Raw genomic sequence first — 12,811 nt, forward strand, 5'->3', positions numbered from 1 at the left:
TCCATGAGGGAGTAAGAAGCGAGACAGGGCGAAAGAGTGACTGGCTGTGTTTGGAGAGCAGAGGGTTTGATAGTTGCCCACCCCACAGAAAAGACTCACAGAGGACCAATGAAGATATGAGTAAAAATTGCTCGAGTCAAACAACTACAGGGCTATCACACGCTTTAAGGGTACTTGAATGTCTGGTTTGTCTGTCTGATGGAAGAATTTAATCTCAATTGTAATCCTTCTGCATATGGGACCTTTACTTTTAAGCAGGGCTGAGTTCTGTTTGGCGCCTTTTACGCTCTACATAATAGCTAGAATAATATTTGGGAGAGCTTTCTTTGTGTTTAGTTTTCTTTTTTTTTTTATTACTGTTGTTTTCTTATATCCGTACGCACACGTAATAAAACTCGCTGTTGACAATATTTTTAATCAAGTACTGATGTCAGGCTGCACTCTCTTTTCATGGCGACTCTGGCTCCCGACAGCCATTAGAAACTCTGGAATTCGTCGAGCTCGCGGCCACTCGAGCTGTCGATGTGCACCCCTTTGGTAAACTCTCCTGGTCGTCTCCCTCCCTGTACATCATGATTCATGAACGGCGCCTCCGCCCCGGGGATCTTTAACCCTCACAAATTCCATCAGGGGTATAGCTTAGTCAGTGATAGGGGGTTGGGGGCGTGCAGATTTTCTACTTTTTCGATAAACCGATCTCCACATATAGTTAATCTTCAAATCCCAAAAATGAACAAGTTAAAACAATTTAGTGAAATTATGACAAGAAAAACCAACACTGGCATAGCAGACCTCCAACTCAGGGCCTAACTACCAAGCGAAAAATGCATTTATTTGGGGGTGCGACACCCCAAATTTCTCCCCTCCTCCGACTCTACGCCCCTGAATCCCACCGCTTTCACTGTGCACCAAATGCGTGGAGTAAAAAACTCCTGGCCGCTTCCGGAACACCGAGACTGTAGTCGGGTGGCTGTGCACCATCTACTCTCTTACGCTGTGAGTAGGGCTTCCGTTTAGATCTTGGCTCAAAGAGCTGGATCTCAGCCCTGTGTTGCCATAAAAGAATCACATTTCAGCGAGCATCAGCCTCTAAATTTAATGAGAAGCATTGAATCCTTTATCCAAAACTTCAGGCATTTTCATTAACTTTGGTGGTGTCCTGGAAAAGTATCAGAAACTACAGCTTTGAGCAAAAAATTAGAGCTGTCAGCATTTCAGCGATAGAGTGGAACATCACTATACAAAACTTGTGTTTAGAATCATGTTGAACACTTACATCTGCTGCTCTGAAAGGTTTAAGCTCACATGCAACCGGGAATAATTTTCCGAACATCACTTTAAAACAAGCATTGAAAATGTAATAGGTCTCGCCTTTCATTAAGTTAAAACCATTTGCTTTGCTATACAATACCATTAGCAAAGCAAAAGGCTTTAACTTAATCAAAGGCGAGACCTATTGCATTTTCAATGCTTGTTTTTATCCCACTTAAAGCCCTGGTAGCAGCAGTGCAGAAGCTTCTTCGATGCTGCTACGTCCTTCACATCACTGAGTTAGTGGGAGAGTGTTCTTATATTATTCCAGTGCACGATAGGGGCCTCTTCTAATCTTGCACAATCTGCCAGAAATCCAGGGATCAATAAAGATGTTCAGAGCAATCACTTGCGATGCCTCCGGTGAATAACTGCCTCTAAACTGCGGCGGCACAGAAACACACCTGCAAAGGGTTAATGTATTGATAAAAATCACATAAACAAGCAATTAAATAAATACAGTAGAAAGAGATAAGACTGGAAAGAATCGGTGATATAAGTCGGCTGCTATGACTGCTTTAATCAAGGAAAAACCTTCCCGAATCAAACCTAGTCTCTAAAAATCCATTTTACTGAAAATATGTCCACCTGCTTGTCAGAAGAAAAAACAATGTTTAAAGTAAAAGATTTTCTTCCACTTGCTTACTAAGGGGTCTATTAGGATGGCGGGCAGATCGCCACCGCCCGTATGGCGGTGGCGATCCACCCACCATTTACGTCCAGCCGCCTAACATTTCCCCCGCCATATTACGATGGCAGTGGAGACCCAGGCCTGCCAGTTTTCCGCCGGTAGGCAATCCCTCCGATTGCCTAGGGGGCGGAAAAGATCTGCAGTTACGATGATGGCGGTCTCATGCCTTTCCATGGCGGAGACTCCGCCATGGAAAGGCATGCGGAGAATGCCTATGGGGGCCCGTTGCGGGAACCCAGGCGGTTGGGGCGGGTGGCTGCACTTGGGGGGTACCCATGGAACCCCCCGACATTTGCATGCATAAGGTGGCAGGCACCACGCGGTGCCTGTCACGTTGTGCAATGAAAAGCACAACATGCCCTTTTAACATTGTGGCGGGTGCTGAATAACGCACCGCCCACCACAATGTTAAATATACAGGATGCGACCCCCATGGTGGCGGTCGCATCCTAATTGGCACAGCGGGACCGCGGCACCACTGATGGCCGGTCCCAGCACCACTAGGGTGGCGGGCGACCTGAAGTCCGTTCGTCATCCTAATAGACCCCTTAGTTTCTTGTTTTCTCTAAAATGCTACATGTTCTTAATGTAATAGTCTTAGTGGTGCTTCCAAATGCATTTGGTTGCATCCCCTTGGGCACACCGTGAATCCTGTGGTAAGGATTTAACAAAGTTTCTCAATAGTAATCACATTCACTGTAAATGATTCTTCATGCAATTCTTTATTTCTTTTTGTAGCATTTTCTTGAAATTGTGTTCTTTTCAATTCATTCAGATAAGTTTTCCAATTGTGACATCACTCAGTATAGCTCCTATGCATTTCGGTCAGCTTGCCCTTTCTCCAGGGAGCATGTCTGTAAAGAATCATAACACATATACAGTTCAAGGAACCCTGTAAATAATTTCTGTCCCCTAATCATTCAGTGCATAAATATGCGTTGTCATGAATAGCTGTGAGTGTATAAAATATGTAAAAAAATGTGTAAAGCATTCAAGGGAGCACCCATGTGTTAGTGCGGTATAGTGAAAATACCGTTAAACAGAGTGCAGACTAATGAACTTCATCGCATGTGGCTCGTGTCGAGACATTTGTTATAAGTATCAGATTCCGGTGAAAATAAAGGGCAGGCAGTGCAATTCTAATGATTTATGAGCGAAAACGCGTGTGGCTCGTGGCGAGACGCGGTGATCTAGAAAGAATAGAGTACTCATGATGTTGAACATTATTACATCGGACGCTGCCCTAAAAGTAAACAATAGGGTTGAAAACGTGCGTATGAATCTTAAAGTTAAGGTTCAATACTAGCGATCGCTAGTCATCAACTTACTGGTATAATTCTATCGTGCAGCTTTCCTGAATACGGTTGACGGGTCTGCTCGGTATGCAACGTTTTCCATGTAAGACCAATCATAACCCCGATTGGCTATAAACGTTGGCTGTTTAAACGTAGTAACAATTCCCAAGGTTCCCGTAGGACTTGGTTGTCAGTGAAAAAGGACTATGTACGATATACAAGGCGGCCATCTTGGTAGAGGATAACCAGGGAATCACTGGTGTAAAATAAAATGCGGGAAATGAAACAACACTAAAAAACGAAGAAATGAAATACAGATGTAATGAAGATATATACAGTGTCAAGTATATGTGTGTACACAAGTGGTGCTAATCTAAAGGGGACGTTAAAACTCTAATTGGTCACTAGATATTACTGAACATATGTACCATCGAACAGAACTAGATAAAGTTTTCAGTGAATATTCAAGGTTCAAAATAGGCTATGTTAAAGATAACATCCGTACTCAATGCGTTCATTCAATCCATATGGTTTGTATGACTGAAGATTCATTATCCAGAAATGTTGTCTTCGTAGGAGATGTTTATTATTGTCTCTTCCTTCTTTCTTATGGATGATTTCGAGAATTAAGAATTTGAGTTGAGATATATTATGGTGTTGTTCCATGAAGTGCGTGGCGATGATGGACTTCAGGTTCTTTGTTCTTATGTTGGACTTGTGTTCAATAATTTGTGTTTTGTTTTTTCGATCCGTTTTTCCCACGTAGACTTTGCCACATGGCAATGTGATAGTCTCACTCACTAATGTAGGCGTTGTATCTAAATTCAAAGTTTGAACATTGCACCTTGAGAGAATGGTTTCACGCACTCACTGTTAAATTAAAAGGTTAATATAACACCATCTATATGTAGATATAGATGAGTGTGTTTGTGTGTGTGTGCGCGCGTGCGCGTGTGTGCGTGCAGGCACATTTTAACTGTAAAAATATCAAAATAATTAGCAGTGTCAGTACTTGTATTTTTTTGGTATGGGAAAGGCAGAGCGTATGTTATGTGGTTTTATATGGTGCTTACTTCCATGAGGCAAGACACTACAGCAGGCCCAGGGGCCACTCAGGGCTTTAAGTGGGCCGAGGCTTGCCGCTGCTCAGCACCGACGGTTCTAAAAATCAGGTGCAGAGATGGGTCCCTATCAGGCTCGCTTCACTTTTGCCCTCATCTTAAGGATGAACAATAAACCTTAACTCTGCAGCAGTGCCACCCTTCACTGCCTTTGAGGTAAGTTCAAAGATACTCGTTATAGTTCTTTCACAATCCCACCATTTCAGAACTGAAGCATGTTCAATCAATGTTATATAAAACAAAGCCATAGTTGTTGCTTCTTCATGCTATGCCACTACCACCCATTGACAAAGCCAATAGTAATGGCTTGTTGTGAGTGTAATGTTACTTGCTGTATTATATAGCTGGATGTAATGACAGAAGTAGCAAAATACCAGTGGGGCGCCTCACTAAATTTAGCACAAATTTTCGATTTAGGTGCTTTTAAGCCCCGACCTTAATTACATCGGTCACGACCCTTTGAGTGAACACACCAGTTTTTTCATCCCACTTAAAGCCGTAGTGCCACCCCCTTCAGTTATGCACGAACAAACCACATCAGAAACTCCGCACCCGAAAAAAATGTTTCTGCAGAGTATTGTAATTAATTATGGGTTTTTGGAACTGCTGAATGGAGAATAACAGCGAGAACCGATGATTGTGCACCGATTCCCCCATGTTATCCGTTATGCCACCGCTTATTTATTTTGCAATTTTTCCAGGCGAAATGTTTAGGAAAAATTGGCCTGTAGTGTTCCCGCACAACTTCTAATTGTGATTCAGTGGGTAAATCCGGCCGAATCGGGATTTTTCCAATACTCATAATTGAAGACGGTCGCAAAACAACAGGAACAAATGCAGGGCCGGACTGACTACCGGGCGTTTTGGAATTCCGCCGAGTAGGGGGCTGATTTCACTGCGGTGGGGGCTGATTTCGTTCATGGAGACCCGCGTGTACTTCGAAATAATTAAAGCAAAACGAATTTCGTTCAGTACACGCAGGTCCCCATCAACAAAATCAGCCCCCACCTCAGCAGCATTCCAAAACGCCCGGTAGCCAGTCCGGCTCTGAACAAATGCCTCCTCATTGAATCAATGGGATCGCTTCACATGCAAACTAAACCCAGGCACCGTCCATACAGGGCCGGACTGGCTCCCGGGCGTTTTGGAATGCTGCTGAGGTGGGGGCTGATTTCGTTGATGGGGACCTGCGTGTACTGAATGAAATTCGTTTTGCTTTAATTATTTCGAAGTACACGCAGGTCTCCATGAATGAAATCAGCCCCCACTGCAGTGAAATCAGCCCCCTGCTCGGCGGAATTCCAAAACGCCCGGTAGTCAGTCTAGCCCTTCGTCCATATCTCCTTAATTTTACCTAATATGCCAATTACCGCTATGACTATCAGCAATACTTCCCTGCTGCAGAGCACGCTATTTGCAGAACTTTGAGAGGTGTTGTTCTTCTGCTTTGTAATGTTCTCTGGGCTCTCAGCCCCTCATTTGTTTACAAGTGTTGGCATCTCGTGTCACCAATTGCATTGCAAATGCTTAAATTTAAAACTGAGCGCGGCGCCGCTTCACGGACACCGCACTCGGTTTCTTCATATATTTCTTAACTTTAACACTGAGCACGGTGTCCTTGAAGCAGGCGCTGCGCTCAGTGTTAAAGTTAAGAAATATATAAATAAACCGAGCGCGGTGTCCGTGAAGGGGCTCCGCGCTCAGTTTTAAATAAAAACTATGCTAAGCACTGGTGTTAAGGTTATGTGTGTTTTTAAGCCACGCCTGTAATTACATCGCCCACGCCTCTGTGAGAGTCCCCCATCGCCCCCAGTGTTTTTATCTCACTTAAAGCCCTGGCTTTGTCAACGCTTTTTACTAGTTAAAGGGAACCAGAATTCGGACAGTTACAACTCTATCTTTACACCGGTGAAAGCGTAATGCCACATACAACTGTACAGCGCATTCAAACTAAGACACTTTTGCAGGTTAAAACTAGGTGGGCACCGTACGCTTTTGACGCACCCAAGAAGGCGTCTTTGCCTACCCTGCTGTTGTGCAGCACTTTAATGTTCCGACGTGGTCCCGTCACAGATCGCTTCATGGTTCCGGAGCTGGCTTTGATATGGCAGCCTGGATGGAAGAGCTGAGTCTCAAGCTATCATATGGACAGGAGGGGGCAGCAGAGCCAACTGTACCTGTTAGTACCTAGTTTCATGCCCAGTATAAATCACCCGATGTCACTTCTTTTTAACAGGACAAAAGGCGCTATAACCTAACAACAAGTCAATCCTCTCAGAGTCCCGTCCCCACCTTGACACCAAGATTACTCCTTTGTCAGCTTTCATGCTTCACTCCAGAAGGACCCTTGTAGCGCAGAATCTTCTAAACAAGCTTGGTCCCGAAAGTTAAAGAGGACCGCGCTGCAGCCGCAGCATGGGGATCTCTTGTCTTTATGGGGCCATGTGTTTCTAATTAGAAACACACAGCCCCATAAAGATAAGAAAGTGCTTTGCGACAGCAGCAAAGCAGGCAAGCCAGTCCGGCTCGCAGGCGAAAGGGCGTCTACAGAAAACCCTCATTTCCAATGGCAGGCCACTGTTTAGAATAAACGGTGACGCCCACCAATGGAAATGAGGGGTGAGGCTTAAAGTCCTTTTCTAAAACTCCTTGTTCACAATAAATCTCGCTGAGGCGAGCAGCGCATGCTCTGCAACGCCACGCGAGACCTAAAAAGGACGTCTCGAGTTAGAGTCTGGACGCCCAGCAAGTGCATCAATTGTATTGTGTTCAGGAAGTTGTGTAAACTGGGCGATCAAGTGTATGAGTACTTTACTCTGAAAGCTCTGCTGTGAAGCACCATGTTTGTTATGGCATAAGGTACACCATAAGACCCAGGTAATTACCCAGTTTTAAACGGCCATTGGCTCTGTTGATGACCATTGAGAGCTTAGCTCACTTACTTATAACACACGGCATTCACAGAAAACCAGTTTCAAAGCACAATACAATAACAGTACTAATAATAATAATCCACATTTGTAAAGCGCGAGCAATCGCCTGTAAGGGTCTCTAGGCACTGGGGGCCGTTTGGGAAGATTAAGCAAGATATTGCCCAGAGTCACATGGTGCTGGGCTAATCTGCCACCGGCGCCGGGGATTGAACCGTGATCCCCAGATTCCGGAGTCAGTCGCCCTGGCCGCGGCGCCACACCTCTTCCTGAGTAGCAGACAAGATGGGTAAAAACAATGCATAACAAGACAACACCATAAACACAAAGCCACATTTTGGTTCCTACTGCTGTCAGTATTTTATCTACATGTGCGATCTAACAGTCCCTGCGTTTTGTTGGAGCACTGCATCTCGTGCAGGCACACATTTAAAGACCATACGTTTCAGAGATTACTGTGTTGATTCACCTGGTAAAGGCCCACTGTAGAGACTGGTGGCTAACTTAATGCCCTGCTGGATGACTTTTATTTTGAAAATGGAAATAGCCATCTAGGTTGCCGAATGTTGTTGATGCGTTAGGGTATATCCCATCTACTTTCTTATTTTGGTTAGTTTCGTTTCTACACCCATTTAGTTAGGGGTGGGATTTCCATGTATTGGTCAGGTGCTGAACTAGGTTATGGTGGGGGTGGGGCAGTTGTTAACAAGAAAGAGACTACATCTATGATGCATATTGTATCCTATGACCAGCGGTCAGGGTTTCCCTTTGGATTGCACGTTACGCTGCAGGTACACAGCTGCGTTCACTTGATACTGGGCACACAAGGTGGTGGTACATTGATTAACTTTCTCTCTTAAAATGTCTGTGGCCTCTATAATCTAGTGACGCTTTGAAAGGGAATCACATGAAAACAAGCTGAAGGGTACCATTCTGCTGCTGCAGGAGATTCATTTCCTAGAAGCGTACCATGATGAGGTTGCTGCCAGGGAGGTCTTAAAAGCACTCTGCTGTATGAGCTCATTAAAAATAAGTATTCTAGCCACAAATCCATCGTTTTAGCCGGTATTAAATCACCAGGGTCAGTTTCTAGTGGTCAAAGAGACTATCCGCATGCATAACAATGTAGGGAGCAAACTCTGTGGATCATCTACGGCCTTAATCTGGGAAAACTCTGATTTCTAAGTAGCTCTTCACATTGTGTCCAGATTTCGTTGGATTTCGTTGGAACTTTATGACCGCGTTGGTTAGGTCCTGGGACAAGTCCTCTCCTGATTCCAGCCAACTACCTATGGCCACCTCCGGTGCTTAATTTGAAAAAAAAGAAAAAAAAAAAGATAAATGAGTGGCGGTGCCCAAAGCTCTGCTCAGAATCCTGTGGCTGTGCTGGATGCGTAGTGTTGAATCAACCTCATGCCTCTTTAATCCACAAGCAGACACACTCTGTCCCTTTATCTTAATCTTGTAGGTTCCTGCTTTCTCCCTTAGTGATAGTTTTTCAGTCTTTCTCTTCCTTCGTCTTTATCCTTTGTACATTTCTCTCTCTCTCGTTCTCAGTCAATGGTCGATGAGGAAAAACATGTGCTGGTCCCCAAAAATGGGTGCCAGTGGACCCCACCAGCAGCCACCCTCCCAGTCTAAGTACTGGACATGGCCTTCTTTGGTGAAGCCATCGGATTTCATTGGTATTGTTGAAAGCGTACTCTTAATATGATGGAGAGTATGCCTTTTATTCAATGGGCCATGACTCCTCATCCAGAGTGGACTATTTCCTAGTGATCAGAGATGTGCTGAGCTAGCTTCTAGAATTCAGTATATGTGAGCTCGTTTGTTCAGTCCCAGTCCAGCCATGTAGCAAAGCATTTTGAAAGTTTGTCAGTGATATCACACAAGACTGGCAATTCAAGATGGTCACTGTTAGACTCTCTGCTCTATTTGTCAGTAGCAGAGGACACAGTTTGAACTCTTGAGTGTGCCGTTCTTATATTTTTATTGTTTCTTGGTAAATTGTTTTCTAAAAGTCACTTTAAGAAAGGTATTAGGATCTGAGAAATGTCCTTCTGATTTGACTTATGAGTTCACTTAGATGTCATTAGTGCTGAGTAAATAGGTGAATTAGGGATTAGATATCGGTTTTCTTTTTTTCCTACAAAATGTATGGCAAGAAGGTATGACTCTGGTATTGTTAAATAAACAGAACTGTGAGTATTCATTTATTGAAAATGTTTATCAGAGTGTAATAAAGGTATTAACCTCTTCGATGCCGATGACGGAACGGTTCCGTCATGCACGCCGGTTGGGCTGTGCTTATGACGGAACCGTTCCGTCATGGCCCCGCCCGCGCTCAGATCTTTCAGCACTGCGCGGGAATCCGCGCAGCGCTGAAGAGGTTAAAGAGATTAACGAAACTGTTTTTCTAAGCAATTCTATACCCCTGGTGCTAATTATCATTTTCTGTGCAATACAGTTTTATCAGTAAAACTGTATGTCTGTGCAACTTTAGTGGAAAATGTCAGTGGAACATGATCTGTCTGTGAATGACAGTGCGCTACCACATGATGCTTTATTTACGTAAAAAAACGCCCCCTATTAGGGATGCGCGAAATAACTGGCATGCAAGCTGGGCACACTCCTGTGAGGGTCTGTCAGCCGGGGGAAATAGCTACCAAATGTCCTCTAACTGTGCGCTATCTTCCCTCAAACTCAGTATTGATGTATGTGGAGATATCAGCACATACCTGCTATGCCCTTTGGGGGCACGGACCTAGACAGACGAAGGCAGAGTACAGTTCACTGGGATATGGCAGGCCCAAGCGGCATGAACGGGGCTGCCATAGAATAGTGTGCGAAGGCCTGACGGGTGCCATGCATAGGTGGCGCTCTAAGCGGCAGTGGTTTCACACTGGCTGGTTGGCCTGGTATTGACACGCCTTACCGGCACGTAAGCACATCGGGGGAGATTGGCTTGGCTGAGCCGCTGTGTGTAGCGTCACGTGGATACCCTAGGCCCGGTTAAAAAACGCTATTTTACATGCTCAGGTTCTCAAGTTGCCTTCTCTCCCTGAACACGATGACATCTGACACACATTCATTTGCATGCACTTACATGATAATATTCTGCGAACTCAGTTTTGCTTGCACTACCACTCCATAGGAACTCTATCAGAACACCTTGAACATTCTGTCAAGGGCTAAGTTCATCATGCAAGATGTAATTTGTTTTTGCCGCTTGGCAACAGAGCTATCACAATAGAATAAACAACATCGGCCTGGCTAGGGCTTCGGCATGGTTCTAGGGTGGATGTTATTATATATATATATGACATCAAGCCTTTTTTTAGACAGAGAAGCATTTCGCTGGCACTGAGAGTTCAATCCATGCTAGAATTCCTGCTCAGCTGATTCCTGTCACCTCATGCAAGGGATGCTGTCTAGTTCTACACCAAGACGGGCGGCTTGCTGACATTTACCCACATGTAATGGAGTTTAGATATTCCTACATGGATTTGGCAGATTCACACTTCCTGAACATGAAAGGTTAGGATGTGCTAGGTAAGAGTACAATACTTTACTCAAGAATCCCAATGCTTCCATAAATATTGAAGTGCTTTACTGTGTATTTCTTGTGTATTTCTTTGTGGAGGCATAATTAACTAATCGGATGGGTTCTAGATCTGTTAATAAGATTTCCTTGGGGAGTCAGGTTTGTCATGTTCTGAGGTTGCACATCCATTTGTTACCCGGTAAGATTAAGGATACAGATGGTGCACTGTCAGCTAGCAGGAATTTTGCCAACATATCCGGATGGTGTGTATGGAGTCAGTCTCGCACAGTTCTGATGGTTGTTGTCCAACAAATGCACAGTTTTACTTGTTAAAGTATAAGCCATACAACAGTAGCAGCGGGAAGATTGAGGCCCAGGGGGAGACAGAGTAACCAAGTGCAGCTGACGAGCTGGGCGGCTCACACAAAAGGAAAGGCTATGACCCTCTCATTGCACAGTGCATCCAGAGCACCAATGCCGGCCGATGCATGGGTGAGTTAACTCCCTATCCCGGGAGGGGATGAATATCGAACTGTGACTTTCCACTGGAATTTAAAATACTTCTATAGTGGGAGGCCCCTGGCACACTGGAGTTGAGGCCCCCCTGCGCTGCTGCGAGATAACTCTGCTCGTGATCTGCTCATGCCTTCCCCAAAGGGTGAGTCCTGGCCTAGGGAGATAAGGCGGGATCAATAAGTCCCCTATAGGTCCCTGGAACACCACTCTGGGCCTAAATGAGGCCCCAGTTGGACTCCTAAATATTAACCAGAGCCTACCTGTGGTGCTTCAAGATAGTCACCAACAGTAGAGGAACCCAAGCCTGAGTCCCCAGCAAGCAGGTTGCTAAGCCGCCTTCGGAGCGGCAGCAGAAACCAAAACTGTGAAAGAGCGTGACTAAGAGCAAAACAGATTATAAACAGTCCTGCCTCCCCTTGAGCCCCACAGGGGCACTAGACAGCAGCCGCAGGGCGAGACAATGTGCGACCCTTCAAAAGAAGCATCAGACTCTGCCGTGGATAAGGCGGAAATGAAGGCCTTGCTACGGGTGATACAAGAGAGTTTGGTGGCTATAGATTTTAAAAATGGATACTCTAAATGCCCCTACGCCGGAATCCAAGAGAAGGCCTTGGACTGGACCACATCCTTTCTCTCAGGCAGAACTCAGAACGTCCGCCTCCCCCCCTTCCGCTCCAAAGCAACCGAGATCATCTGCAGCGTAGCCCAAGGCTCATCCCTCAGCCCTACGGTGTTCAACGTCTACATGGCACCACTCGCCCACGTCGCATGACAGCATGACCTCAACATCATCTCATATGTCGACGACACCCAGCTGATCCTCTCCCTCACCAAAGACCCCCACCTCGCCAAAACCAACCTCCATGAAGAAATAGGCCGTCGCCGACTGGATGAGAAACAGCCGACTGAAGCTGAACTCGGACAAGATGGAGGTCCTCATCCTCGGACCCACCCCCACGGCCTGGGATGACTCCTGGTGGCCGACCGCACCTGGAGCACCCCCTACACCCACCGACCACGCACGCAACCTAGGGGTCATCATCGACTCCACCCTCTCCATGACGAAGCAGGTCAACGCCGTCTCATCCTCCTGCTTCAACACCCTCCGCATGCTTCGCAGGATCTTCAAATGGATCCCCACCGAAACCAGAAGGACGGTCACCCAAGCCCACGTCAACAGCAGACTAGACTACGGCAATGTACTCTATGCAGGAGCCCCAGCCAAACTCCTGAAACGGCTCCAACGCATCCAGAACACCTCCGCACGCCTGATCCTCGACATCCCTCGCTGCAGCCACATCACACCCCACCTAAGAGACCTCCACTGGCTACCCATCAACAAGAGGGTAACCTTCAAGCTCCTCACTCACGCACACAAGGCACTCCACAGCACCGGACCAGCG

General features: G+C 45.8%; 1 protein-coding gene across 3 annotated transcripts in view; it reads left to right on the top strand.

The window, feature by feature from the left end:
- Window positions 1–12,811, top strand: part of PAG1 (phosphoprotein membrane anchor with glycosphingolipid microdomains 1) — a 602,401-nt gene that overhangs the window by 473,652 nt on the left and 115,938 nt on the right. The gene's annotated exons all lie outside the window — the stretch shown is intronic.

This window comes from Triturus cristatus, chromosome 5_1 (assembly GCF_964204655.1).
Source record: "Triturus cristatus chromosome 5_1, aTriCri1.1, whole genome shotgun sequence".
In the NCBI taxonomy this organism is placed as follows: Eukaryota; Metazoa; Chordata; class Amphibia; order Caudata; family Salamandridae; genus Triturus; species Triturus cristatus.